Source organism: Pinus tabuliformis, chromosome 7 (genome assembly GCF_031772625.1).
Source record: "Pinus tabuliformis cultivar Carrire ecotype Pingquan chromosome 7, CPIR1, whole genome shotgun sequence".
Classification (NCBI taxonomy): domain Eukaryota; kingdom Viridiplantae; phylum Streptophyta; class Pinopsida; order Pinales; family Pinaceae; genus Pinus; species Pinus tabuliformis.
This window is the reverse complement of record NC_142293.1, coordinates 1,125,761,714-1,125,787,693: the sequence shown is the minus strand read 5'-3', so window position 1 is coordinate 1,125,787,693 and position 25,980 is coordinate 1,125,761,714. Positions and strand designations below refer to the sequence as shown.

At 42.7% G+C, this 25,980-nt stretch overlaps 2 pseudogenes; both read left to right on the top strand.

Annotated features, from left to right (window-relative positions):
- LOC149251476 (D-2-hydroxyglutarate dehydrogenase, mitochondrial pseudogene) overlaps nt 1-17,762 on the top strand; it is a 49,614-nt pseudogene extending 31,852 nt beyond the window's left edge.
- A 3,492-nt stretch (nt 17,763-21,254) lies between these two features.
- LOC149251475 (D-2-hydroxyglutarate dehydrogenase, mitochondrial pseudogene) lies at nt 21,255-23,220 on the top strand (annotated as a pseudogene).
- The last annotated feature ends 2,760 nt before the right edge of the window (nt 23,221-25,980 follow it).

The window sequence follows — 25,980 nt, the reverse complement described above, 5'->3', positions numbered from 1 at the left end:
GGACAATCGTCTCTGGAAAAACCCCGAAGGGAAAGAAAATGCAATATATGAGGGTTTTATTATTATTAATTATTCAGCAATTTGAGATTATAGTGATATCCTTACTGGATACTAGATAAGCTCCAGAAAATAGTAATCTCTGTTGGAAAAGCAATCTGGAGACTTAAAGTCTCCTCGGCAACCCAACTCAGCCTCTCTATAGTCACTCACACTTCTCCCTAGTAATCTCACATCCTATGAGAAATTCATATTGCAACTCTGAGTAAATTCGCACAACCTCTTGGAATGCCTTCCTACAAGTCGTTCTACCTCTAGAAACTCCTCCGGATCAATTGCTCTGTCTTTGGGTGATAGATTTGTCACTGAAAAATTGAAATGAACTCCTCAAGGAAAATTGCATTGGCTACCTAGCTACTCACACTAGCTAAGTCAACCTCCTTTGTAGATAAATTTGGCCTCCTCTTCTTGTCACTAGGACACTGGCAAATATGAGGAAATATTCTCTAGAATCCTAGTCCCAAATCTCTGTTGAAATCCCACTGCTCTGTGTCTCCCTCTACTTTAACTACGCCCTTGTTGAATCACTGACTAGGTAAGTTGAACTGCGCAAATCTATTGTGTCACTTCTCCAAACCCCATCTAATTTCTCTTATAATATTTTTTTGGACTCTCAACGATCATGGTCACTATTAAAATTTCACTACTAAAATCTTATTGTAGAAATTGGAATTATTTCTTCTAACAGTAAAATAATTTATTAGTTTATTGCTACAAAAACAATGAAATAATCACACTACAATCTTCACAAGAATACTACAGAAAATAAAAACTCTAGAAACTGAGTGTAACAACCCTATCCAAAAATCCATGTAAAATTAATAAAGGTAAAATAAGACCTTGGTCATGGGACACGTACTCCAAGTTGAATGTTGGGAAAAACAACATAGTGATGGGGATCACATGTGATTAATTAATGGCTAAAGAAATTGGAAAAGGAAATGGCTAAGGCTTTTGAAAGGCATGAGGCATTTATTGGAATTTTATTTATGAAAGTAATGGAAATTAGGAGAAAATGGAGGTGAAAGGTCACAGGTTGCATGTGAGGAGAAAAATGAAGGACAATAATGGAAAATGAGGAAAATAGAGGCCTCATTAATAAAAAGGCTTCTAAGGATCAGTTCATAAACTTTTGTCAATTCAGTTTTGGAGCTATCTCTCTATTCTCTCTCTCTCATACTCTTGGAAATTTAGAGTTTTCTGGGAGCACTCTTGGAGGTGTGTGGCATACTTGGAGTTTTGTTGCAAGAAGGCAAAGGAAGAGCAGGAAACAGAAAGAGGACATCAAGATCAGTAGCTACAATGGGCTTTTCTTATAGGTACCGAGTTGCATGTATGTTTTCCTCAATAGTTTTGGCACGCATGACATATACATGTGGCTTCTTGGTTATGATATGTCATTGGCATGGAGGATTTCCTAGATTGATAGTGGATTTTCCTAGCCTTGCCAGTTCCTGGATAGCCATGGTGTTGTGGTTCTTACTTTTTTTTTTTTTTTTTTCAGGTTGGTTTTCTTGTGCCTTTGGCTATGCATTGAGTTACTAGTTCCTGGAAGCCTTGGTTAGACAAACACTCTCGAAGCCCTTTAACAACTTGGGTTGAGTTACTAGTCCTAGAATCATTGGTTGGACATATTCTCTAGAATCCCTTGGTGGGTTGAGTTACTAGTCCTAGAAGCCCTAGTTGGACAAACACTCTGGAAGCCCAACAATAGCTGTGGTTTGAGTTACTAGTCCTGGAAGCCCTGATTGGAACAAACGCTCTAGAGTCCTGGACAACTTGGGTAGAGACCAATCTGGTGATGGTCATTGATGTCCAACCATGAGGTGGAAAAATTGGTTGAGGGTTGAGGTTGTTTGGTCTCTAGAAGCCCTGGGTGGTTTTGATTGATGTGTTTTATGAGATCCCACATTCATGCTTGGAAAATGGCATGGGGGTTACTAGCTGAAAGAAATATTTGGTTCAGCCTAGTCTACGGTCAGTTGGTTCATGGAAGTACCATACCTGGTTGGCCTATGAAATCATCAATAAGAGCTCTCTTTCTCCTTGGTATTTTATGGCTAAATATACTTATTTATATGTGGTTTATATGGTTGTTATAACCTTGATATTTATGTGTTACGAATGAGTTTTATGACAATGGAAATGTATGGCTTTCATCATGTTTTGGTTAATAACTGAATGTATAATGAATTTATCATTTAATAGATGGTAATGCAGTTATTTTGATGAGGCATCAATGCTTCTTAGTGATTCTTAGATAATTATGAGGCCCGTATGCTCGTATATGTTCTTTAAACTTGTATATTGCATCCTTGTGACATGCCTGACGAAATGCCTATCATGGATGGTAGGGGTCTAGTAAGGAGGAACCTTCTTACTAACTACCATTGGTCTAGATTCCTCTAGCTTGGCCCTTTAAAAACTCTTCCAACCACTAGCACCTGAAATGGTCCTTCCTCCAGCTAAATCGAATTTCACTCTAGATACTTCTGTGCAACCGTTGTGTTAGCCTCTATGTGGCTATCTCTATATTACCCTACAAGCTACTCTATGAATCTAGATAACTTCCTCCAGAGTCACTGTCCCTACCCCTCTTTGTCTCTGCTTCCCTTCTATGACTCAAACTCTTCTGGCAACTGTTGTTGCTCTCTAGAGAAATCAAACAACCCAAGGAAATTGATCTCAAGTGTGTGTTGTCCATCTACCTATCAACTTCTTCTTATAATCTTCTATAGGTACTCCAACATACAATATTAAAACTTGATCAAGGGCTAAAACTATTTCCTAGTCGATCTGTGTGATTTTGTAGATGATTCACACCTTTCTCAATTAATATTGATTAATTAACCCCTTTTCATAAGTTTCGACTTAAGAAATATTTAAAAATAAGCTAATAATCTAATTGAGACACTTTTAGGTGGAGTTTCCAAAAATTATTTCTCAAGTATGGAGAACTACTGTGTTTTAGGATCTCCACAAAGTTTCGAGGCTAGAACACCTCTGATTCTACAAAAACCAACAATCACATATCAATTGATGGTTAATATCATTTTGACTCTGTCAAATCGCTTTTCTGGAAGCATCTAGAGAAAAATTAATTTCCCTCAATTATTTTTATTTAATTAAGGAATTATTTATAATTGAATAATTAATCTAATTGAGGTGTTTTTAAATCATTTCTCACAAAACCTTTTCTTGGTTTTGGAGATCTTGTGTTCCTTAGCCTCTTAGACACCATAAAGACTAGAACACATGCCCATTGCTACCAAAAACTAACACTTCCTCTTAGCGAGTAAGGTGTTCTCCACTACTTCCAACTTATCCCTGAAGTAGACTAACTTTTCCTTACCCAAGGCCTTTGTGAGTATATCTACAACCTGGTAATCTATGGGAACATGGTGTAGTTGAACTAGTCCACACTACACAAAATATATGATTAATTTGTATCTTATGTCGATATGATTTGACCTATCATGGAACACTAGATTCTCAGAGAGTTCAATGAAACTCTGATTATCACAATAGATATTGGTCAAGTCCATCCACTAACCAAACAAACTCACTAGCAACTTCCAAATCCAAATAAAATTTCATGTAACCATGTTAGATGCCATGTATTCTACCTTTGTAGAACTCAGTGCCACAAAATTCTTCTTCCTACTGCACCAAGAGACAACCCCTAATCCAATATTGAAGCAACACCCTAACTTGTTTTTCCAATCCATTGAACTTCCTTCCCAGTCTGTATCTGTATATACACATAAAATTACACCATCACCTCAATCATACCTCAAACCATACTTGATTGTGTCATGCAAGTACCTCAAAATATGTCTTGCCATTTTCTAGTGCACTCTCTTACGTTCCACCATAAACTAATTGAGAGTGGTAACTGCTAAAAAAATGTCCAACCTCCTTTGACCAAATAAATGAGTGAGTCGATCAGCTACGTATACAAGGTTGGCTCCACATATGCATCCTTTGATGCATCTATCTACCTCTAATTAGTAATTATTGGAGTGGAAATGGATCTATAGTCTTGCATCCTAGACCGCTTCAGGATTTCTATAGTGTATCTCCCTTGACCAAGGAAAATATCCTCGTCCCTCTACCACACCTCCATGCATAATAAATAATGCATCAACCCAAAATCCTTCATCTCAAATTCTATTGCCAGGTACCACTTACATTCCTCTATGGGCCCTAATGACCTAGTCAAAAAGAGATCATCCACATATAAAACTAGGATGAGTGGCTCACTTCCAACCATAAAATAATAGAGATTGGAGTCTTCTTCACTCTTCATGAAACCCATCTGTCGTAAGTAGCTATCTATCTTACCATACCATGCCCTATTAACCTATTTGAGCCCATATAGTGCTCTATTCATCCTACACATGTGTGTTCCTCTCTCATGCATCTTGAAACCCTTTGATTGTTTGATATATACCTCCTCCTCTACCACCCTATTCAATAATGTTGCCTTGACAACCATCTGTGGAATCAGACATCCTATCTATGCTACTAGAGATATCACTGCCTGAATGGAAGGATATATGCCCATTGGTGTTGGTGGGCTCCAGTATTGCACCAATAATGCTGAAACTCCTGGGACTCCCTTCTTTACTCGTATCAACCCGGTAGTTCGTAACAAACTTGGAAGCGACGGTGCTGTATGCACAAGTACTAGCTCTTGCCACAGCTGTCACTTGGTCAGCTGGCACAAGTCCGCTAGGGGCTCAAGCCAACTTCTATGAGCTCTTAGAAGAAGCTTTGTACCTGATGGATGGAAGCTAACTCAAAGGAAGCTGATCTACTTGCAGAAAGAAACTGAAGACCAAAGAGTAACATAAACCCTAGGAAACCCTAATTCTACTAGCTAGTCCTACTGATGCAAAGGAGAGGATGCAAACTATGAAGATTCCATTACTTATACAAAGGTGAAATGCACATGCCTATGCTATCTCTATCTAAAGAACACATTTTTTTTGTATTTTTGATTACGTTATCAAAATTATCATACATGTACTTTTAACTGGCTTCTTACTGTGCATGGGTGGATCAAGGAGGAGAAATGATTGGAAAAGGTTGGGAAGGTTCAGAGAGGGTCTAAGGAGTCCCTAACACCCTTCCAGAGAGTTTCACCAAGTTTGGCTATCCAGCAATCTCACTTGTGAGCTCCTACAGGAAGTCTGCAGGGGTTCTACAGGATGTTTCAGGGATTTCTACAGGATGTTCTGACATTGGATTTTGGAAGATGGGTGAGTGAAAGAGGATGCATGAATGGATAGGGAGGTAGGGTAGGGGTCTGAGATGACCCAGTGACTGAGGGATGAAGTGATGAGAGGATGTGGAGAGCTAACTTGTCTTAAGGAATGCTAAGGCAATGGAAGAGCAAAAAGGTAGGGTTACGTGGACAGAAGAGTAGTTGTGAGACGAAGAAGCTAACTAGGAGATGGAGCAGCTGGCCTGGACGAAGCTTAGGTGGATGAGAGAAATATGGATATGCCTTGCACGGTGTGCGCTTAACTGAATCAACTAAATCCTGCATACAATCAAAATCTTAGCTAATCTATCCAAACTGTCAATGAAACAAATGAACAACAGCTTTATTTCCAAAGAGAACCATGTACAACACTTAATCAAAGGAACATATAAAAAGGTCTGAACACATGACTAACTTCTACAAATGAAAAACATTACACCAACGATTGCATGGTCAAGTAAACTAGTGTTTTTATTGAGCAGCACTGGTTCCACAATTCCAGCCCCTGATCCAATAAGGGAGAGGTGAAACTGAGAGTGCAGGAAACCCTCTTCTGGAGCTTTATCAATCTTTATCTTATCAATCTGTTCTACACATCTGAAGTAATTCTATTCCTCAACAATAACCTACTTAACCAACACAACTAAGTCTAGCTCAACAAACTTCGTTTCAGATGCATAAAAAGCAAAATCACAGTGCTGAAAGGAAAGATAACAATACAAAGAAGGAGGCCCTAGGCTCTCAGGTTGGGCCCAACCCCGAGAGATATGGCTCCTATAAAAAAACTCAGAGCTGATATGAAATCTGACTGCTTCCCATTATCAAAAAATAATCATAAGTCAAGAGTTATGCCAATAATGGCTACAAAAGAACAAAACAGAGCTAGCAGCCCGTAGTGAAGAATATGCAAGAGTTTTTCAAAAAGTCCTTTTCGAACGTTGAAGCCTTAACATTTATACACTACGAGGCCCTAGCTGGCCTCCTAAGTTTATGGGACTTGGCTGCCCAAACTGTGAGTGAACAGCTCCTTCCAAGAAATCTGCTTGGCTGCCTTCTAGATCCGGTTTTGGTGGCCTTTCGAGCTCGGAGTTTGGGGTGAAGATCCCGAGGGAGGCTATTTAATGCCATAGACAACCCCCCTATGAATCCTCAACCCAAGCTTGGTTGTCTCCTAGCCCATGTCTGCTCGGTTTTGCTTCAACATGTGTCAAAAAATCCTGAAACGAGCATGTGTTAGCCACCTAGGAATAGTGACTACCCTTATTCGTACAAATGACATAAACATGCTAAAAAATAATGCATAAGTTATGAAAAATGAAGGATTAAACAAGGGTAGTTAGGCCAAATGAGCCCAAAATGTTACCAAATTTGGGGCTCATCATCACCCCCCTGCTAAAATGATTGCTCATCCTTGAGCAACTAATCCAGCTCCTCGTCCTTCATTACTTTAACCGCCACTCTCACATCCCAGGCTTCTAAAGTAGTATCCTCCTCACTGTCATGGAACCCGACCTTCTTTTCCACCTCTTCCCATTGCTTATGTTCTTCTTTTTCTGTGCTTCCTTCTACCAATCCCAGAAGCAAAGGTGGGCTTAGCTTGAGGCCGATCCAGCTGGCCTGGAGGTTCTGCATGGACTTCTTGTAGAGAGGTACCCGTACTAGGCCCTCCCTCATTCTAGTTGGAGTGTGATACTCCCTGATTTTGAGGTTGTGGGACAATGTGTTCCACCTCCGGGTGCAAGCATGAACACAATTGTCCCCTAGTAGTCACTCCATATCCTCGAAATGTGCTATAGCCTGAGCCTGCTGATCCATATATTTTAGTAAAGCCTGCGGGTTGGTTGTTAGGTGTTGGTGGGCGGATATCAATGCAGTGGGGTCCCCTGGCTCTGCTCTGATTAACAGTGGTTCATGTAATTCTCGGTTCATAACATCTTTGACCTCTGTCGCTCTCTTCTCTTCATGGTTTAACCAAGAGGTAAATGCCATCAGCTGCATATCTCCCACAACTGTGTTGGGATCCCATGAAGTTACATTAGGAAGGGCCAAATTATGGAGGTAGAACTCTGATAGCTTGGCCTTGTCCTCTGAGGAGCTGCTGTTGCATAAATCTGTGAACTGCTGGGGGTTTTGGATCTGGGAGATACCCCTTTGTGCTAATGCATTAATCTGGAATTGCAGCCACTGGTCCCGTAGGTATAGGCCATAAGATTTGGCCGGCTGCCTACATTGTAGAGCATCCATAGCCCAACTGGCCATGCAGGCCAGTTGTGCCTCTTTTTCTTGCAACTGCTGTTTGAGAGCTTGTATCTCTATGTTTGCTTGCAATTCCCTTTCCTGTAGATGCTGGTTTAGTTCCTTAGGACCAGCTTGCATTCCTTCTTTGCCTTGAGGTTCTGCTGTAGTGTCCTCTGATGCTGTGCCCCTTTATTTCCTCTGTTCCTGTAGCTGTAGTTTGAGCTTCTCATTCTCTTCCTGTAGAAATACTTGCTGGCAGTTTCCCACGTGTTTGGCCATAGCTAATTCCCTTCTGGCCTCCTTGAGTTGTTCCTCCAAGGGGCCTATATCTGCTACTTCTTTATATTTAGCTATCCTCATCCATGTGTGGGTCCTCACTCGTTCTTCCTCCAGCACAAAGAAAAGCGGAACTATGAATTTTTGTGGAATAATTTTCCCAGCCTCCAAAAAGTTATAATAAGAGCTCAAGCTGGGCTGGGGGCTAGGCTCCATAATGTGTTCTACCTCTTCTTCCCTTTGTGGTGATGTAGCTGCCTCCCCCTCCATTCTTTCGGTCTCCTTGAGCCTGGCTAATGTTTCCTGTAGAACTGCTTCAGCATCCTGTAGAGGGGTTTTTGAAGCTGACCTTTCCATTCTCTCCCTCCAGGTAGTTGTCTTGGGGCTCCCCCGCTCGTAAGTGACTGATACTTTGGAGGGGGACTTCTCCTTTGGAGAGGTAGGGGTGTCTTCGATGGTAATTGGGTCTTTAGATGGAGGTTGGGGCCTGCCGGTTTTAATTCTTACACTTCTCCTCGCTTTGAAATACAGAGGAGTCTAACTTTTACGTTTCTCCTTTGGCTTGGGAGAGGTACTTAGGGTGGCCAGCACAGCTGCTGCCTCCCGAGCAATAATTTCGGCCGTCTTCTCCTTCTGTATTCTTTTCTCAGGACTTCCTGTAGAAAGCCCTGTAGTGGCTGATTTCTGGCTTCCTGTAGAAGCCGTTTTCAATTTTCCTGTAGAAACAGATGGCACCGTTTTAGTCTTCTTGGCTGAGGGTGCTTTTTCTTTCAATTTTGCTGAGGCTGCCTTAGAGGTGCCCTCACTGACATGGACCTTTTCAGTCCTTTCCACCCTGCTCTGTAGTCGTTTCTCCCTGGGGGTTAATGTGGTTTTGTCACCCTCTGTTTTGGCAGCTTGTTTTTCCTCTTGTTTTCCCTTGTGCTCTTTCTTTGGTGCTTTGGCCATGGTTTCTTGGCCTTTCTCTTTCTTCTCTGTTTGAATTGGTTCCTTCTCCTCGCTGCTGGAGGAGGTGAGCTCCTCAGCCAGCACTCGGATGTCATCATCCTTAGTCAAATTTCGGAAGGTTTCCCAGGAGAGAGGGACGATATACGTGTGGAGTGCATCTTCCACGAGGAGCTTAATGAGCCCATGATGGGCTATCTGATCTGGCGTCCCCTCTCTCAATTTAGTGGCACACTCAGTCATGGACTGCAGGAGGAAGTAAGGGATGCTCAACTTTTTCTCTGAGTGTAGGTCCATTTGGTGCCTAAGTTCTGTGAGCAGCCGAAAATGGTATCCATACACGATGCTGAACCGCCCCTCGCACGTGATATACTTCATAATTTGGAGGCTGACCTCACTCCAGAACGAATGTAGGCTAGTTCTTCGCACTCCATTCTTGTCTTCTGAGAATTGCTCCTCCGGCAAAAAGAATTCCTTCTTAGCCTTCTAGCCCAGTTTTCTCTCCTCCTTATCCCAAGGTACCCCCATCGGTAGATCAGTGACCCTGCTAATGAACTGTGGGGTAAGTCTGAGGGTCAAACCTCTGAAGTTGACAACAGCCAACGTTTTGGACTTTGGCTGCAAGGATCACAGGAATTCCTCTGCAACCTTGTCATTGTGACCTTGAAGCTTGTCATAGAATGTCATCCACCGTGCACAAGAAAACAGGTCTACCACCTCAGGGGTTTCCCGTAGCTTCTTTGAGTCTGTAGGCTCTTTCCTGATGAACCCACCCGGCATGGTAAAAGCTTGCTGTGTTGGCCTGAGCTGGCTGGCGCGTATAAAAATATGGATCTTTGGGATTTCCTTAGACAGATCAGAGAGTTACGCCTCTATCATGCACACAGTTTATAAATTCACGGCTGTCTACGGGTGAGCCTTGATAGTGGCTCAATTATGAACCAAACCCTGTAGAAAATCCCGCATACACACTACGATGACAATTCTCATGCAGAAATAAGAAGACACTTGCAAATTCATGCACAGACTGAAATTTACGGTTTTCTACCCCTTTGATACGTCGACTTCACCACCTTTCGAACCAATTGCATGGGAGGACTATGTTCAGGCTTACCTCGTTCCAGACTTGCCACCTTTGACGTGAACAGTTTAATTTCTCTGTAACGTTGAGCTTCCTGTAGCGCAGCTTCCTGTAGAAGTCGTGCACGGGTTCTGGGGAGCGCTTCAGTGGTTCTGGGCCTTCTGTGCAACAACAAGATGTTTGAACAGGCCGAGAACTCGGAGTATCAACCTTCAGGAAATTGCGGATGCGTACTCGGCTGCAAAGCGGTTGGGAATAAATGAGTGTAGTGCGCCATACGTGATCTAGCCGGTAGATTTGAATCTCTGCGGAACTCATGGCGCGGGGGTGAGCTGTCCTCGTCGGCCCGTTGGCCGACGTCACCTGTGATCATTCCACTGCATGTCTGCCTGACCGCCGAATCATTCCCTGCATATCTACCACCGCCACTCCTGTTAGATCGCCGCTTCTCTCCGACTGGACTCTTCCCACGTGTCCATTTCCTGTCTCGTCGACACACCCAAAGCTTTTCGGATCGGACGAGGCCGTCGGGCTGGTTGTGGTGGCCAGTTGAATGGCTACCCGACTTGCTCAACCCATTCATTTTCATATTTACACACATTTTGAAGTATTGTTCAGGTAATTTGACGAAACAGTGTGAGGCACTTACCTGTGCGGCCGTGACGTTATTTTTCTCATGCTTCAGGACGAGGGTGACGGATCCGCTTGCTGCCGCTTCGTGCACAGGCACGGGAGCTCCTTTTTGCTGACTGCTGCTGGTTACGAGACCGGTTGCTTGGCTGTGGATGGTGCATGCGCCGGCTCATGAGTTTCAGGTATCTTCATGGCGTGCGCTCTAGCCGGATCAACTGCTACAGGATTCCTGTAGGACATCCTGTAGTTGTTTCTCCTCCTCAGGTGCAGGCTGAAATGGTGGAGTCACGTTCACGGTTGCAGGGTCTTCGGATTGCCTTGACAGGTAGCGCAGCGGCCTCTGCATGCTTTGTTTTTCATTTGAAAATGACTTATTCTTAGAGTCCAACGTTCTGGTTTGACTGCGCAGGTATTTCAATCGTATGGCAGCAATGGTGGTGGAAGGAGGCGACAGCAGTGGGTGATGGAGAAAACATTGGTTGCATGCCTCCTTATTGGATTTCGGGCTTCAAATTCTTCTACATAGTCGGTCCTGGCCCGTCCCAAGATTCTACAGGAAGTTTCCTATAGAAATACAGAACTTCCTGTAGAAAGTCCTGTAGCTTCCTGTAGGAGGCTAAACTATGACCAGACCGTGCCCAAAGCTTGGAAGAGATGAGTGTTTCTGGAGGGAGTGCTGGTGAGGTCACCTAGTAGCATGGTAGGGACCCTTATCCTTGAGTTGAGAGGCCTCCTTCTTTGCATGGAATACCTGCAACCTGCATTAATTTCCAAAGCTTGAGCCTGTTTTTTTGTTTCTGTCTTTTTTTCTTTTTTCTTTTCCTTGGTTTTTTCTCTCTCTTTTTTTTTTTTTTTTTTTTTTTTTTTGACAACAGGGGCGCCTCAATGAGGTTTTCACCCCTACTATCTGCCTTGGGCGCCTCAGAGAGGCTTTCACCCAAGGGTCTTTTTGTTTTTATTCCAATTTTTTCAGAGAGACAGCATGGGCGCCTCAATGAGGTTTTCACTCCTACCATCTGCCTTGGGAGCCTCAGAAAGGTTTTCACCCAAGGATCTTTTTATTATGATTTTTTTTTGGATGCTCAGGGTATGCCCAAAACAGAGGCAGAACCCTTCTCTATGACCAGCACTGATTTTTCCACAGTTTTGATGAACTCTTGCCTCGAAAGAGGTTTCCTGTAGATCTTTAGTCGATGCCCATTGACGAGCATGGGGATGGCTTCCTCATCGATGGTCCGGATAAGAACAGACCCATTATCATTACACTTCTCCACTGCATATGGCCCTAACCATCTTGTCCTCAGCTTCCCCTTGAAATCCTTGTGTCTGGAATCATACAATAGCGCCCAATCTCTCGGTTGGAATTACTTGTCATTGAGGTGCCGGTCATGCCATATCTTTCTCTGAAGTTGAACCACTTCTGAGTGGAGAAGGGTCTGCATTCTGTGTTCATCTAGCCCATTCAGCTGCAATAACCTTTCTTGTTGGGCATGGCTGAGATCTAGGTCCAGCTGAGCTGCCATCCTCAATGTGTTGTAATCGAACTCAATTGAGAGCAAATCTCTCTTCCCATAGACTAGTTCATAAGGTGTGAAACCGGTTTTGGTCTTCCAGGTGGTGTTGTAAGCCCAGGTGGCCTCAACGAGGCGATCTGCCCAATCCTTTCTGCTGCTGCTCACCACCTTAGTCAAAATCCCTTCTGATGCTCTATTGGTGATTTCCACCTGCCCATTTGCTTGAGGATGATAGGGGGTGGAAGTCCTATGCTTGATCTTGTGATGAGCAAGCAAATCTTCAATTAAGTTGGAGGTGAACTGGCTTCCTTGATCGGTGACTAGCTCTCTTGGGTAACCAAATTTGTAGAAGATGTTTTCTCTTACAAACTCAGCCACCTTTTCTTTTGTCGTTGCTTTGATTGCCTTGGTTTCTGCCCACTTTGTCAGATAGTCTGTGCACACAATGATGTAAGACCTTTGCCTTGAAGGAGGATTGATAGGACCCACAAAATCCATGCCCCACTTCTCAAATGGTTCAAGAGTCACTTGAGGTTGGAGAGGCATTTCGTCCCTTGGGGTTGGCTTCCCCATTATTTGGCATCGGTCACATTGGCTGATATATCTCTTGACATCTTGATGAAGCGTGGGCCAATAGTAGCCTGCCTGTAGAATTTTGAAGGCAGTCCTCTTGGTTGCAAAATGTCCTCCACAAGGCTCGTCATGACAGGTTAGGAGGATGTCAAAGACTTCCTCCTCCCTTACACAATGCCTTAAGATTTGATCGGGGCCAAGTTTGAACAGGTTGCTCCCGATCCAAGTGAATGAGGCACTCTTCCTTACAATTCTGCTTTTCTCTTTGGAAGATAGATGCGGAGGGAACTGTGCTAAGACCAGATAGTTTGCTATATCAGCAAACCATGGGGAGAGTACTGAGATAGAAAACAAATGCTTATCTGGCATCTGGTCGTCCATTGTTCCATCTTCACCTACAGGTAAATCCAGTCTAGACAAGAAGTCAGCAACAACATTTTCTTTACCTGGTTTGTCAACGATAGTCAAATCAAACTGCTACAACAGAAGTAACCATCTAATAATACGAGCATTCACATCTGGTTTATTCATTAAATATCTAATTGCAGCATGATCAGTATGTACAAATGTTTGATAGCCAGTGATGTAGTGTCGGAACTTGTTCAGGGCATGGACCACGGCCAGGAACTCTTTCTCAGTTACAGTATAGTTCAGTTCTGCCTTGGATAAGTTTTTGCTGACAAAGTATATGGCATATGGGAGTTTTTGTTCAACCTATCCTAAGGCTGCCCCTATGGCTTTGTTCGAGGCATCAGTGTGGATGTGGAAAGGTAGGGCCCAGTTTGGACCTCTTAATATCGGGGCGGACACCAACTTATCCTTTAATTCATTCAGAGCCCTTTGACAGTCGTCCGTCCATTTGAACTCAACATCTTTTGCTAAGAGGCCAAACAGTGGCGAGGCTAGCTTACTGAAGTCTTTAATAAATCTTCTATAATATCTTGCTAAGCCTAGGAAACTCCTAACATCTCTTACTTTTTGAGGAGGTGGAACCTTCTCGATGAGAGCAATTTTATTAGGATCCACCTGCAATCCTTGGTGAGAAATGGTATGTCCTAGCACGGTCCCTTCAGTCATCAAGAATTCACATTTTTCAGGATTGAGGGATAGGTTCATCTCAATGCACTTGGTTAGGACTTTTCCCAGATGGACAATGCTTCTTGGAAGTTGGACCCATAGGGAGTGAAGTCATCCATATAGATTTCCACCGAATCATGGACCAGCTCAGAAAAGATGCTCAATACTTCTCTTTGGAAAGTGGCAGGAGTGTTGCATAGCCCAAAGGGAAGGACTTGGTAAGAAAAGTTACCCCAAGGACAAGTGAAGGTGGTCTTATCTTGGTCTTCTAGGCTGATTTGGATCTGGTTATACCCGTTGAACCCATCTAGGAAAGAGAAAAACTTCTTCCCTGCTAGTCCATCCAACACTTGATCTATGAAAGGCAGAGGAAAGTGGTCTTTCTTGGTGGCTTTGTTCAGTTCTCGGTAGTCCACACAGATTCTCCACTTTCCATTTTTCTTGGGTACCAACACCAGAGGGGACACCCACTCGCTATCCGAGATGGGGTAGATGAATCCTGCATCCAAAAATTTTTGCAGTTCTTCTTTGACAATGTCCTTAAGGGCTGGATTCATTCTCCTCTAAGGTTGCCTGACTGGTTTACATTCTTCTTTGATGTAGATGTGATGGGTACAGACCGAAGGGTGGACTCCTTTCATCTCCTTATAGCTCCAAGCGAAAGCATCTAGATGACTGGCCAACAGACTATACAGCTCCTTTTCCTGGGAAGGATATAGGGAGGAGCTGATCTTTAACGTTCTCTCGGGGCCAAACTCCACATTTTTACTCTGGGAGAGAGTGGATCGGTCACACAAAGGTCCACTAAGGTGCTGGCTTGAGTGTCTTCCACCAATTTCTCTAAGGACAATGCACTGGGAGGCAGATTCTGAATCAAGGTCTCAATCAAATCATCCTCAGTTTGAGGACCTCCCCTAGTGGTTTCTAAGGTGCACAAGGGTGCAGAGTACACCTCATCCTCTTCTCCTTCTTCCAACCAAAGTGGTAAGTCATGCTCTAATAGAGGTTGGGCAGGAGGGTATAAGACTAGCTGCTTGGACATAGGACCATTTTTGATGGTCATGTTTCCTGCTCGACAGCTTATGTAGCATCCGCAGTGGCTAACCAAGGTCTTCCCAAAATAAGGGGGTATCCGGTAAGCTTTTCCTTTGGCTGAAGAACCAAGAAATCCGCAGGATACTCCCAAGAGTCAACAGAGACCAAGACATCCTCCACAATCCCTTCGGGAGTCACGGTGGAACGATCTGCCAACTGCAGGACTGTTGAGGTCTTCCTTAAGGAACCCTAAAGGTTGAGTTTGAGCATGGTATCCCTGGTCATCACATTAATGGTAGCCCCTAAATCAATCAAAGTGTGGGGTATGATGGTGCCATTGATGTGGACATCAACTACAGGACTCCCAGGATCCAAATATTTTGGACAGATTACTTGCCCCAACATAAGATCAGACAGTTGTCCTATGACATTGATGGTTGAGGCATCTCTTTTTCGCCTGCTTGGGTGCCTGAAACACTTTTCCTTAACCAATTTTTTGTATATTGGTACATCTTTAATGGCTTGGAGAAGTGGTATTCTCACACACAACTGTTTGAGTTCTCCCAGAAGCTCATTCTCCTCTGGGTCGGGTTGTGTGGTTACTGTTAGTCTCTCAGGAAAGGGTGGAGTGGTCTTGGGTTCACTTTCCTATTTATCTTCCTCGTCCTCTAGGGGAGGAGGTTGGCGATCTGGAAGAGTCTTCCCAGATTTCCTGGATCTCCACAGCATAGGTAGGGCAGATTGTTTCCCCGGTATATACCTGTTGGGCCTGTCGGTTGTTGGGATTCGGGTTCGGTTGAGCAGGCATTTGGGGTTGTCTTGGAGGAGCAGGAGGTAATGGTTGTGGTTGAGCTAGTGGTGGAGGCAAAATGGCGGGAGGAGTGTTGTATTGGGGCCTCCACCCCGGTTGAGGTGCATTCCACTGAGGCTATGGCTGGACATGTGAGTGAAACGAATGAGTAGTGGGCTGAGTATGGTATTGAGGTGGGTAAGACCAGGGAGGATGAGCAGGGGGGCCCCAAGAAGGAATAGGAGCAGATTGGTTGGGGATATAATAGGCTTGGGATGTCCCTTGTGTTAGACTCCGTCTCATGTCAGAGATTGATTCTTCTTCAAAACCCTGTTTTGAAGAAGAAATCATTAATGTGTTGTTTTAGATTATGTAATTTATCTCCAGCTCTTCAAAAGGCAGCAACAACTTCAAGCTCCTATCCCTGCACAAGCACAATTCAAAGCATCATCAACAATCAAAGTCCGGCAATTTAATAATCAAATCAACAATACCTTCCGCTCCTTCATCCATTACTCGTACACGACAAGTTGTGAATCTTTCCAAGATCAGTCTACTTCAAGCAAAGATGACGAATCGAAAGTAAATCAAAATCCAGTTTTTCATGTAGCAGAGGCTGCCTTGAATGAGCAACCAAAAATCTCCAAGTGTGTTGGATGAAATTAGAGAGGGGTCGCGTGAGAAAAAGAATTCTTCTGGAAAATTGATGTTGCCTGTTGGGTCAGTTGGGCTGATATCTTCATCGCCTCGTCTTCTAGTTGCTGCTTGTCTTGCTTCAGCTGGTGATGCTGAAATTTATGAATACTTTTGTTGGGGAGAAGTAATAGGCTTTGACAAAGCAAAGTGCCCAGAACTCCGAGCAGCAAAATTACTGCCAACATCTTCTCCGATTGTTCATCTGGCGGCAAGTCAGCACCATCTTGAATATGCTTCGTTTATGTGCTCCAAGTTATATAGATCGGAGGACAATTTATGTTTGGAAGTTTTACCTCAATTGGGAACTGATAGAAAAAAAAGTCCCTAAGTTCAGCATGAGGCTTATGAATAAATGACAGCCCTTTCAATCAGCATGCAAGTCTTTTTGGTTTTCTCATTTTCCTCCACTTCCAGAGCTAGAAAGTTTATATGATTCCCAGACAAGATCTTATGGAACTGCAGCTACGAAAATACAGAGAAATCCTTCCTTTTCTATGATAGAAGCTAGAGATATTCTTCATTTTCAAAATATACTTGGAGAGAAAAATGTCATTCAGGATAAAGATGAATTGGCTACGGCAAATCATGATTGGATGAGGAAATATAAGGGTTCAAGCCAACTCCTACTTCGTCCTAGGAACACTGAAGAAGTCTCACAGATCCTAAAATATTGTAATTCAAGATGTCTAGCAGTTGTTCCACAAGGTGGTAATACTGGCCTCGTGGGTGGGAGTGTCCCTGTTTTTGATGAGGTGATTGTTAATCTGGGGTTGATGAACAACATAATTTCCTGTGATAAGGTTAGTGGCATCTTGGTTTGTGAAGCTGGTTGCGTCCTGGAGAATCTTGACACATTTTTAGCTGATCAGGGGTATATGATGCCCATTGACCTCGGTGCAAAAGGTAGCTGTCAAATTGGTGGAAATATTTCCACAAATGCAGGGGGCATACGTCTTTTTCGATATGGGTCTCTTCGTGGAAATGTTCTAGGGCTTGAAGTTGTTCTTGCAAATGGCACTGTGGTTGATATGCTTGGAACCTTGAGAAAAGACAATACGGGATATGATTTGAAGCAGTTATTCATTGGAAGTGAAGGCACCCTTGGCATAGTCACAAAGGTTTCAATTCTTGTACCACCAAGGCTTTCATCAATAAATCTTGCCTTTCTTGCATGTGGAGATTACTTGAGCTGCAAGAGACTTCTCTCTGAAGCTAAAAGGAAATTGGGAGAGATTATCTCAGCATTCGAATTTTTGGATCTTGCTTCTTTGGACATGGCTTTGAATCACTTGGAAGGTGTCAGGAACCCTTTACCTTCTTCAAAGGGGAAATTCTATGTTTTGATTGAGACTACTGGTAGCAACCAGTTGCATGACAAAGCAAAGTTGGATGCCTTTCTGGAGAGTTGTCTTGAAAATAGTCTCATTGTTGATGGTAGTGTGGCACAAGACTACAATCAGATTGCTGCATTTTGGTGAATACGTGAGGGTATTGCAGAGGCACTAGGGAGAGCAGGTGCTGTTTACAAATATGATTTATCACTACCTATTCAACACCTATATGAACTTGTTGATGAAATGTGCAAGAGGGCATGGTGTGTTTGACACTGCTATGATAATTAATGGTTATCTCTATGAATTGGACCCACACCTGGACCGGTTTCTGAGATCTGCGTCCGTGGCAAAGATTATTCCTCCTTTTGATCGCTTATCTTTAAGGAGCATTCTCTTGCAGACTGTAGCTGCTTCACATTGCAGGAAAGGATCTTTGCGATATTGGTTAAGTGCAGGTCCAGGAGATTTCTTACTTTCCCCTGCTGGATGTTCGAGTTTTGCGTTCTATGCCATTGTTATTGATACAGAGACAATCAAACAGGATACAGAGACAATCGAACAGATTGAGCGTGATGTAAAACGTACACAGCCAGATACGCATTTTTCTCTGGAGATTGTACATTTGCAATTGGAGATCAGGAAGCATTGAAGCGCAATCTTATTTTCGCAAAGCTGAACCCGGGGATTAGATGTGTGCAAGGAATGAATTAAGTCGTAGCACCATTATTTTATGTGTTCAAAACAGAACCAGATGAATGCTGATGATGCAGAATAGGTAATGAGCTCACACAATGCTGCTGAGGAATTCTCCATCCCGGTTGATTTATTAATCTCAGGTGAAGTTACGATTTCCCATAAAAGTTGCACAGAAGAGGATTGAAAAGGCCTAAGAAAATGCTGAAACATGCTTATGAGGAGTGGATATTTTCAGTTCTCGCTTCGAATGAAACATTCAAAGCAACAGGACTTGAAAAGAAAACAAAGCAAAAGCAACTCAGTTTTGTAAAGAAGCCTTCACTGGCTGATCAGCTGTGGCAATGATCATTTTTCTTGTCTTTGGGATATTCGCCAATTAGGAGCTGGGGCCTTCCTCGGAGAGTTGGAACACCCACGTGTTGTGAACCCTGCTTATTTTTCGCCAACAACTGGCAGTAAAATCATAACTACCCGCCAAGCTAACCGGATACGTGTATAGGATTCTAGCTTTGGTGATTTGCGTTGTACAAGCCTTGAGATTGTCGATAGCTATGATTTTAATGGTCACTTGACTTGCTTTCATGCTGAATGGGATCCAAAGGCTCCGTTCGAGTGCCTTGCAGTTATTGATTGGCATCGCTCTGCATCCAATTGATTGGTTGGCATCGCTCTGCATACAAGCAATGGACAGCGAAAGATTCTATCTTTGGTGATCTCCTATTTCAAGACCCCAGTTAGTGATTTAAAGGTAGCTGCGCCCCAACAGTTATTCCATGTGTCGGCCATCGGAAGATTTTTAGGAGATACTGTTTTATTTTAGAAAAGATGAACGCTCCTTTCTAATTTTTTGTAATTACAGTTCAAACAGTGCCCTTATTGTTGGGTCGATCTATTGTTTGTTTGTTTGTTTTTTTTTTTTTTTTTTTAGAATAGTTTATCTAATGTATAAAAATAATCAGTTTGTAAGAGAGTGAGGGAAGAGGGGAGTTTTCTGAGTGCTGAGTGCTGGAACAGAGCTTTCAATGTACAGTTTTCTGCAGGGATTTTTAATGAAAATTTCATAGCTCTAACTTCTGAGATTCATGTGGTATGTTAATTTAGCATAAGTTTTCCCTTTGTCTCATATGTAAACTGTTATGTTTCATTCACCTCATGATCATTTCTAATTGAGCAAATGAAGTGTTTAGGTAGAATTCATAGTATTATATGCTCTGCCTATAAGTTTGTTCAATTCAATGTTTTCTTCTGTTTGACAAGGATTCAGTTCTATGCCCTTGTCAGCTCCTCACCAGTCTTGCCATCCCATTTAAAATCTAGATTTGATGCTAAATTCCTTGCCTACCTTGCCTCAGTCGTCAACCTGTGTTGTTCATTATATTTCTCTGTTTGAAGCTGTGATTTTGCCCATGCAGCCCAGAAAAACCCCGTTATTTAATTAAAAACCCCAAATCAATCATTCTAATCAGTTTACTAGCCTAATATCAGTGTTACCTAGTTGGTCATCTCCCTAATTGAAGATTTTACGAGATAGACCGGAGAGAGCCTTCTCCTGCCCCGTAGGGCTAGCTACGGGGCTGAATGGTTTGATGTTGCCTTGAGGTTTACCTTTCTCAGCCTGAGGTGAAATCTCAAGCGCTAACATAGTGGCGACCATACTGGGGAGAACATTCGACTTGTTGATTGTTTTGTCCCAGTACATGCAATCAAGGTGCAGATCTGATGCTGATGGTGGACAGTAGTCAGATACATATGCAGGCTGAACCATTCACCTGGCGACTCCAACTCGATCCAGACATTCCAGTGCTTGCTGATCCATTCATGCAATGGAAGGGTATGTGGCAGACCCTGCCCTGTGTGAAGCTGTAGAAGAAATAAGAAATTTATTAGCAGCTACTAAATTGGATGAAGATGTTTACAGTACCTGGCTTCATTTGTTGAAATCTTTAAAGTCTTTCAAAATTGAATTGTGTGAGTTAATTGTTGAAAGAATTGAAGATGAGATTCAATGGTTAGATGAGCAAATTCAGTCATACGATTTCCAAGACCCTAAAATTTTTTTGGAAATCCTTCCTCCATCGAAACAAGAAATCATAGACTTGCCTATAGAGGTTTACATTGACACTGTGCAGTTGGAAGTATGTGTTGCAGAGTTGGGGCAGCCAACAGGCTTCCGTGATCCTATTGCGGCATACATGGACACATTTTTCACTTTGATTGACAGATCAGGCTGTCTTTTCCATGACCAGGGTCAGTATGTGCATGAAGGGCTGCCAGCAACTGCATCTGTGACTTCGTGGCAGCATTCTCAAGCGGCATCATTTTCAGGTTTACTCGAATGGTTAATTTGGCACTTTCGTATTACCTGATTTAGTGTTTGTACAGCAGATTAGGGTAGCTATGTAAATAAATAAGCAGCCATAAGGGCAGCATCTGGTTTTAGTTTGCTTGAAGATTGTTTGAGTTCAGTTTCAGTTTGAAAATAATTCAAGAGTTGTGTTGATGATGACTCCATTGCCCAATGGGTGGAGGCACTGTCTGCTCTCCCAAAGTTCTGCGGTTCTTGGCACTTCCACGGAGCGGCAGCTGCCATCCCAAGTGGAGCCGATGTTAGACTCTGTCTCATGTCAGAGATTGATTCTTCTTCAAAACCCTGTTTTGAAGAAGAAATCATTAATGTGTTGTTTTAGATTATGTAATTTATCTCCAGCTCTTCAAAAGGCAGCAGCAACTTCAAGCTCCTATCCCTGCACAAGCACAATTCAAAGCATCATCAACAATCAAAGTCCAGCAATTTAATAATCAAATCAACAATACCTTCCGCTCCTTCATCCATTACTCGTACACGACAAGCTGTGAATCTTTCCAAGATCAGTCTACTTCAAGCAAAGATGACGAATCGAAAGTAAATCAAAATCCAGTTTTTCATGTAGCAGAGGCTGCCTTGAATGAGCAACCAAAAATCTCCAAGTGTGTTGGATGAAATTAGAGAGGGGTCACGTGAGAAAAAGAATTCTTCTGGAAAATTGATGCTGGAAAATTGATGTTGCCTGTTGGGTCAGTTGGGCTGATATCTTCATCGCCTCGTCTTCTAGTTGCTGCTTGTCTTGCTTCAGCTGGTGATGCTGAAATTTATGAATACTTTTGTTGGGGAGAAGTAATAGGCTTTGACAAAGCAAAGTGCCCAGAACTCCGAGCAGCGAAATTACTGCCAACATCTTCTCCGATTGTTCATCTGGCGGCAAGTCAGCACCATCTTGAATATGCTTCGTTTATGTGCTCCAAGTTATATAGATCGGAGGACAATTTATGTTTGGAAGTTTTACCTCAATTGGGAACTGATAGAAAAAAAAGTCCCTAAGTTCAGCATGAGGCTTATGAATAAACGACAGCCCTTTCAATCAGCATGCAAGTCTTTTTGGTTTTCTCATTTTTCCTCCACTTCCAGAGCTAGAAAGTTTATATGATTCCCAGACAAGATCTTATGGAACTGCAGCTACGAAAATACAGAGAAATCCTTCCTTTTCTATTATAGAAGCTAGAGATATTCTTCATTTTCAAAATATACTTGGAGAGAAAAATGTCATTCAGGATAAAGATGAATTGGCTACGGAAAATCATGATTGGATGAGGAAATATAAGGGTTCAAGCCAACTCCTACTTCGTCCTAGGAACACTGAAGAAGTCTCACAGATCCTAAATATTGTAATTCAAGATGTCTAGCAGTTGTTCCACAAGGTGGTAATACTGGCCTCGTGGGTGGGAGTGTCCCTGTTTTTGATGAGGTGATTGTTAATCTGGGGTTGATGAACAACATAATTTCATGTGATAAGGTTAGTGGCATCTTGGTTTGTGAAGTTGGTTGCGTCCTGGAGAATCTTGACACATTTTTAGCTGATCAGGGGTATATGATGCCCATTGACCTCGGTGCAAAAGGTAGCTGTCAAATTGGTGGAAATATTTCCACAAATGCAGGGGGCATACGTCTTTTTCGATATGGGTCTCTTCGTGGAAATGTTCTAGGGCTTGAAGTTGTTCTTGCAAATGGCACTGTGGTTGATATGCTTGGAACCTTGAGAAAAGACAATACGGGATATGATTTGAAGCAGTTATTCATTGGAAGTGAAGGCACCCTTGGCATAGTCACAAAGGTTTCAATTCTTGTACCACCAAGGCTTTCATCAATAAATCTTGCCTTTCTTGCATGTGGAGATTACTTGAGCTGCAAGAGACTTCTCTCTGAAGCTAAAAGGAAATTGGGAGAGATTATCTCAACATTTGAATTTTTGAATCTTGCTTCTTTGGACATGGCTTTGAATCACTTGGAAGGTGTCAGGAACCCTTTACCTTCTTCAAAGGGGAAATTCTATGTTTTGATTGAGACTACTGGTAGCAACCAGTTGCATGACAAAGCAAAGTTGGATGCCTTTCTGGAGAGTTGTCTTGAAAATAGTCTCATTGTTGATGGTAGTGTGGCACAAGACTACAATCAGATTGCTGCATTTTGGTGAATACGTGAGGGTATTGCAGAGGCACTAGGGAGAGCAGGTGCTGTTTACAAATATGATTTATCACTACCTATTCAACACCTATATGAACTTGTTGATGAAATGCGCACGAGGGCATGGTGTGTTTGAAACTGCTATGATAATTAATGGTTATGAATTGGACCCACACCTGGACCGGTTTCTGAGATCTGCGTCTGTGGCAAAGATTATTCCTCCTTTTGATCGCTTATCTTTAAGGAGCATTCTCTTCAGACTGTAGCTGCTTCACATTGCGGGAAAGGATCTTTGCGATATTGGTTAAGTGCAGGTCCAGGAGATTTCTTACTTTCCCCTGCTGGATGTTCGAGTTTTGCGTTCTATGCCATTGTTATTGATACAGAGACAATCAAACAGGATACAGAGACAATCGAACAGATTGAGCGTGATGTAAAACGTACACAGCCAGATACGCATTTTTCTCTGGAGATTGTACATTTGCAATTGGAGATCAGGAAGCATTGAAGCGCAATCTTATTTTCGCAAAGCTGAACCCGGGGATTAGATGTGTGCAAGGAATGAATTAAGTCGTAGCACCATTATTTTATGTGTTCAAAATAGAACCAGATGAATGCTGATGATGCAGAATAGGTAATGAGCTCACACAATGCTGCTGAGGAATTCTCCATCCCGGTTGATTTATTAATCTCAGGTGAAGTTACGATTTCCCATAAAAGTTGCACAGAAGAGGATTGAAAAGGCCTAAGAAAATGCTGAAACATGCTTATGAGGAGTGGATATTTTCAGTTCTTGCTTCGAATGAAACATTTAAAGCAACAGGACTTGAAAAGAAAACAAAGCAAAAGCAACTCAGTTTTGTAAAGAAGCCTTCACTGGCTGATCAGCTGTGGCAATGATCATTTTGCTTGTCTTTGGGATATTCGCCAATTAGGAGCTGGGGCCTTCCTCGGAGAGTTGGAACACCCACATGTTGTGAACCCTGCTTATTTTTCGCCAACAACTGGCAGTAAAATCATAACTACCCGCCGAGCTAACCGGATACGTTTATAGGATTCTATCTTTGGTGATTTGCGCTGTACAAGCCTTGAGATTGTCGATAGCTATGATTTTAATGGTCACTTGACTTGCTTTCATGCTGAATGGGATCCAAAGGCTCCGTTCGAGTGCCTTGCAGTTATTGATTGGCATCGCTCTGCATCCAATTGATTGGTTGGCATCGCTCTGCATACAAGCAATGGACAGCGAAAGATTCTATCTTTGGTGATCTCCTATTTCAAGACCCCAGTTAGTGATTTAAAGGTAGCTGCGCCCCAACAGTTATTCCATGTGTCGGCCATCGGAAGATTTTTAGGAGATGTTGTTTTATTTTAGAAAAGATGAACGCTCCTTTCTAATTTTTTGTAATTACAGTTCAAACAGTGCCCTTATTGTTGGGTTGATCTGTTGTTTGTTTGTTTGTTTGTTTTTTTTTTTTTTTTTTAGAATAGTTTATCTAATGTATAAAAATAATCAGTTTGTAAGAGAGTGAGGGAAGAGGGGAGTTTTCTGAGTGCTGAGTGCTGGAACAGAGCTTTCAATGTACAGTTTTCTGCAGGGATTTTTAATGAAAATTTCACAGCTCTAACTTCTGAGATTCATGTGGTATGTTAATTTAGCATAAGTTTTCCCTTTGTCTCATATGTAAACTGTTATGTTTCATTCACCTCATGATCATTTCTAATTGAGCAAATGAAGTGTTTAGGTAGAATTCATAGTATTATATGCTCTGCCTATAAGTTTGTTCAATTCAATGTTTTCTTCTGTTTGACAAGGATTCAGTTCTATGCCCTTGTCAGCTCCTCACCAGTCTTGCCATCCCATTTAAAATCTAGATTTGATGCTAAATTCCTTGCCTACCTTGCCTCAGTCGTCAACCTGTGTTGTTCATTATATTTCTCTGTTTGAAGCTGTGATTTTGCCCATGCAGCCTAGAAAAACCCCGTTATTTAATTAAAAACCCCAAATCAATCATTCTAATCACTTTACTAGCCTAATATCAGTGTTACCTAGTTGGTCATCTCCCTAATTGAAGATTTTACAAGATAGACCGGAGAGAGCCTTTTCCTGCCCCGTAGGGCTAGCTACGGGGCTGAATGGTTTGATGTTGCCTTGAGGTTTACCTTTCTCAGCCTGAGGTGAAATCTCAAGCGCTAACACCTTGCATCCCCTGCTGGTAAGGTCTAGGTCCATGCGGCCTTCTTTGGTTGAGGAAGTAGAGAGGTTCAGTGGGTGCCTCAGTTCCTTGGTACATGGCCTTAAACCTAGGTAAGGTTGGGCATTGGTTCGTGGGCGGGTCCTCCTCACAAATGAAGCATACCTCCACTGAGTGTAAGGGACACTCGTTCTTAGGGTGCTTCCTTGTACACCTAGGACAGAAGATGGCCAAAGCCCTCTCAGCTTCCTCTTTCTTTTGTTGGATTCGGAATGTATAAAGTTGCATGGCAATGGTCTGTCTCACCTCACTTTTGAGGTCCTCCAGCTGATTAACAAACTCATGATTGGAGAAAGTAGCACTAGCTGAAAGGGGGTTTTCCCTACCTCTTTTCTGGGTTGCCCTAGAGTGGTTTCTAAACACAGTCTTTATATCCTCGTAAGGTAGTTGGTAGATGTCTTCTCCAGCTAGCATGTGAAGGGTATCAAGGAGGCCTTCAGGGACTCCTCGGAGCAGGACCAACTTGAGAGATTCAGGGTCGAGTGTGCACCTGACCCGTTTATAGCTAAGTTGGATTCTTTCCTCATAATCTTCTAAAGACTCATCATTTCCCATGGTCATCCGAAAGATCTCTCCCTTGGCTTCCTTAGACCTACAGTAGTCCCGGTATTTGGTATTGAAAGCTTGCTGCATCTGAGCCCAAGTGGTGATATTGTTTCCAGGTAATCCCATGAACCAGCGTAATGCTGCATCCTTGAGGGTAGAGGGAAAGAGTTTCAGTTTTTGCTCATCTTCTGTATAGTCATAGGTTCGACAAAGGACAGCAAACTCAAACAAGAAGATATCAAGGTCTTCAGTAGTCAATCCATGGAAGTGAGGTAAAGCGGAGGGGCTTATGTTTTTCATTTTCATGTCTCCATTGGTCTCTCGGATGGGAAAGGCACCTTCTATTCTCTCATCTTCTCTTCCATCTTCAGCCATGGCTTCAGGTGGGATGGTTTCTAACTCTTCTTCTGGTATAGGATCTTCGTATGTCTCAGGAGGCTCGCCTATAGGTTATTTTGGATCACTGC